At 34.1% G+C, this 3,854-nt stretch overlaps 1 pseudogene across 2 annotated transcripts; it reads right to left on the bottom strand.

The window, feature by feature from the left end:
• Nucleotides 1–1,645: 1,645 nt before the first annotated feature.
• On the bottom strand, nucleotides 1,646–3,546 carry LOC145108198 (malate dehydrogenase, chloroplastic pseudogene; annotated as a pseudogene). Of its 2 annotated transcripts, none has more exons than XR_013708111.1 (2): nucleotides 3,451–3,546; nucleotides 1,646–3,026 (listed from the first exon to the last, which is right to left on the bottom strand). The product of XR_013708111.1 is annotated as a malate dehydrogenase, chloroplastic pseudogene, transcript variant X1 (transcript). The 2 variants fall into 2 exon arrangements; XR_013708112.1 differs by having other exon boundaries at nucleotides 1,646–3,039; nucleotides 3,451–3,506.
• Nucleotides 3,547–3,854: the final 308 nt, after the last annotated feature.

The raw sequence follows: 3,854 nt of genomic DNA, 5'->3' as shown, positions 1-3,854 counted from the left end.
CGTAAAACCAATGTTGCTCTTTCTCAATAATCTTGATGTTCCCAACCAACACCAGCTTGGTTTCATAGGAACAACAAAAACAATCTAACAATTTCGATAATATATAAGTAATACCATACATTATAAATTTAATACCTCCGCCAAGTCCCTAAAAGAAATCTAACATCCTTTGGCAGCCAGAAGCAAATTTGTCTAGTGTGAGATCAAAATTAAACCATCCATATCTATAAATTTCTACGGTTCAACAACCATTGCTTCAATCTCTCTAGTGCACTGTAACTACCATCGGGTAACTAATTACGTAGCTTTGTAAAGTGTAAAATTATTCATATAACTGAACATGTTCTTTGCCGTTTTCTAAAACTTAGAACACCGTCGACTCTTGAAAGTAATGTTATATCATATTATTAACATTCAAACTTTCGTATTTTATAAATCAGTCATTATCTATAAGTCTTTTAAAGGTTTATAAATTAGCCTTACATGTCTGTTGAATTATATTTCTTATAATTTTTATTTTAAATAATAAAACAAATTAATTCAATATTGATTTTTTTATAGAGTTAGAAACAAAGTCTATTATAGAAAACTACAACAAAACATATTAAATAGTTGTTTATTATAATGTATAAGACTATCGAATTTGACTTTAATAATTTATGCACATTTTCTTTGTTATGTATTGGTGATAAAGTTAGAGAAAAATACTAGGCTAGCGTGAACACACCCGTTAACAATCACTTTTAGCCTATTGTCAACAATTATTTTCCAAGTCTTTATTTTCAAACTAAACTTTAAATCAGACTCCTCTAATTCTCGTGGCTTCTCCATTCAAAGGGGTATCTAGTTTTCCTTTTCGATTCGATAAAACTGAAGAGATAAATCAATGTTTTTCATTTGTTCACATTCTCGATGCACTTTTGGCATTAAAAACACCTTGCGATTGCATCATTAAAAGGATGATTGTTGGATAATTGTTAATTAGAACCAACTAAAATCATCTAATTCTGATTACATAACAACAATAAGACTAACTTGTTTTATTTTGTAAGTTACCATCTATGCAAGACATCACTCTCAAGTGAAAGTTTACATAAACATGCCTAGGAGATGTGTATGATTCAAGATTTTCCCATTTGTTCCAAAGCTCTTGTACATATTTCTTTTGAAACATTATTTTTGTTTTGGGTATTGAGCTCATAATGTTATACTTTGAACAACATAAACATGTTAAATGGTAAGACCATATAAAAAAAAACTTAAGTGACCAAATATAAATGACAAAAATAAGAGACAAAGATACCGAACTTAAAACAGAAAATGAATACAGTATTCATAACATGATTGGACTATCATACCCTTAAATAGTTTTGTCCATGGTGGAAAATGAACAAAAGGTTACTTAGAATAACAAAAATGTGACTGCTTTTTTATTATTTATTTATTTTATTTTATTACATTTTTAGGATTAAATCTCAACCATTGAATTCCTATTCAATCCAACTCCATCAAAATTGGTGAACCAAACATTTCACCGATAGAAGTTAGGAATTGACTCACTTGAGTTTAAGAATAGAATACTAAAATCCACCAAATCCCAAACATTCCAAGTAACACGAAACCAACATTTTATTCTTTTATGATGTAGCAAAGTTATTATATATTTCTATTCCCCATTGCTCTCTCAACAAAATTGTACAACAACAATACCAATGGAATATGAATAATTGAATATCCCACTCCTCAAAAAAAAAGTCGACAAAACCGAAGATGCTTTCTTTTTTACAGCAACTTTATTATTACTTTAATAGTTATTATTATAGCACCTAATCTATCCTAAATTTCATTTCAATTTTCAACCCCTCACTTTTCCTTATTAGCAAATGCAACCCCCTTCTCTATGCTTCCTTTCAATTCACCCTTAAGAGCTTCCAAACCTTTCTTTTCATATTCACTCAACCCTTCAAGATCACTCGACACCACACCCTCAACCCCTTCTCTCCCAATCTTAACCCTCGATGCAAAAAAGGGCAATTCCGTAATTTCCGACTCAACAAACGCACACTCATAAACATCACTATCTCCATCAAGTGCCCGAAGACACGACTCCAGAAATCGGGCAGCCGCATAAGCCATAGACAGTGTCGCTGACCCTGCCCCAGCCTTAGCCTCCACCACCTCCGTCCCACCATTCTGTATCCTAACACTCAACTCCTCAATTTCATTATCAGTAAACGAAACATTCGGTTTCATTTTCGACAACAGGGGTAAAATCGTAATTCCAGCATGACCTCCGATCACAGGGACATCAACGTCAATTAATTTTAGGTTCTTTTTTTGAGCTACAAAAGTATTGGCTCTTACAACATCGAGAGTTGTGACACCGAAAAGCTTCTTGGGATTATACACGCCTTTCTGTTTCAAAATTTCTGCTGCAATTGGGACTGTTGAGTTGACTGGGTTGCTTATGATGTGGATGAAAGCATTTGGGGAATTATCCGCTACAGCTTCGACTAAAGTTTTTACTATGTTCGCGTTGATGTTGAAAAGGTCATCACGTGTCATACCTGGTTTTCTTGGGATGCCAGCTGGAATGACGACAATGTCTATATCTTTTAAACAGTTTGATAATTCGTTATTTCCAGTGAAATCTAGAACTTTAGAGGGAGTGTTGCAATGGCTGAGATCGGCTGCTACTCCTTTGACATTTGCTATGTCGTATAAATGGAGGTCTGAAACTAAAGGGGACATTTTTATTAGAAGTGATAATGGTTGACCTATGCCACCTGCAGCTCCAAGAATGGCGACTTTGAATGATGCGTTGACTTTAAGGGTTTTTGATTGTGTTTGGGTGAAAGTTTGTTGAACAGTTGTGGTGATTTTGTTGCCTAAGAAGGATGATTTGAAGTTGTAGTGTAGATGGTTTTGTGAATTGAAGTTGATTCCATAAGGGTTTGATTGTGAAAGTGAACGTGTTTTTGATCTGATAGAAAGGGAATTTGCTGATGTAGCTGCCATTTGATACCCTGAAACCAAAAACTGTGAATCGAATATGTAATAGTAGTACAACACTTTAATTAAGCTGTTGCAGATTTACAATCTGATTATCTGATACATCCAATTCATAGTTTTAGTTCATCAAATGTTCTTCCTTTAAATACAGAGGTAAAAGTAAGCCCCAATTAATCTTATCACTCGATCATTAGATGGCTGATTACATTGCAAATCACCATATTTGTTCCAATTACGATGGATTGTCGTCTTAAATTAAGGGTTAAAAAGAAAAAAACACGTTCTTGAAGCTACATAGACAGGGGAAAATCAAATTTCGTAAAATTACTACGCATTAAATCGAAAAGTTGATGCGATAACTTCTAGATCTGTGATTCACAAAGTAATGAGACAGAAATTGTGGCAATAGATACAGAAAGCGTATACGTATATACGTACCTATATTCAAAGTAGCTGCCGATCTTCTGAGAAGAACAACAAAGAGAAATAAGAGAGCTGTGTTTGAAGGGCAGGAAGAAAGGGTTTAAGTAGTTAGAATCGTAGGTGGGGGATGTTGGAGAAGGCTGGGTGGAGATTCTGTGCAGCGAGTGTTCACGGAGCTGTGGTGAGGACTAATTGCTAAGGTGGAACCATCGTACATCCTACCAGATCCTAGCCGCAATATATGATGACTTTCTATGAACGGTCATGATCGGCTGATACTTTTATTTTCATTGGTATATTCCCGTAGTGGATTTTATGATTTTTACCTGTAAAAGAAAAAATAAAACAAATAACAAGTGCAATAATATACTACATATGTTTTGCATGGGTAATTCTAAATGCACGATAAAAGCTCTAAA

Source organism: Lactuca virosa, chromosome 4 (genome assembly GCF_052849685.1).
Source record: "Lactuca virosa cultivar CGN04683 chromosome 4, Lactuca_virosa_CGN04683_v6, whole genome shotgun sequence".
Classification (NCBI taxonomy): domain Eukaryota; kingdom Viridiplantae; phylum Streptophyta; class Magnoliopsida; order Asterales; family Asteraceae; genus Lactuca; species Lactuca virosa.
Note: the sequence above shows the minus strand (reverse complement) of the source record. Positions and strands in the feature narration are given on the sequence as shown.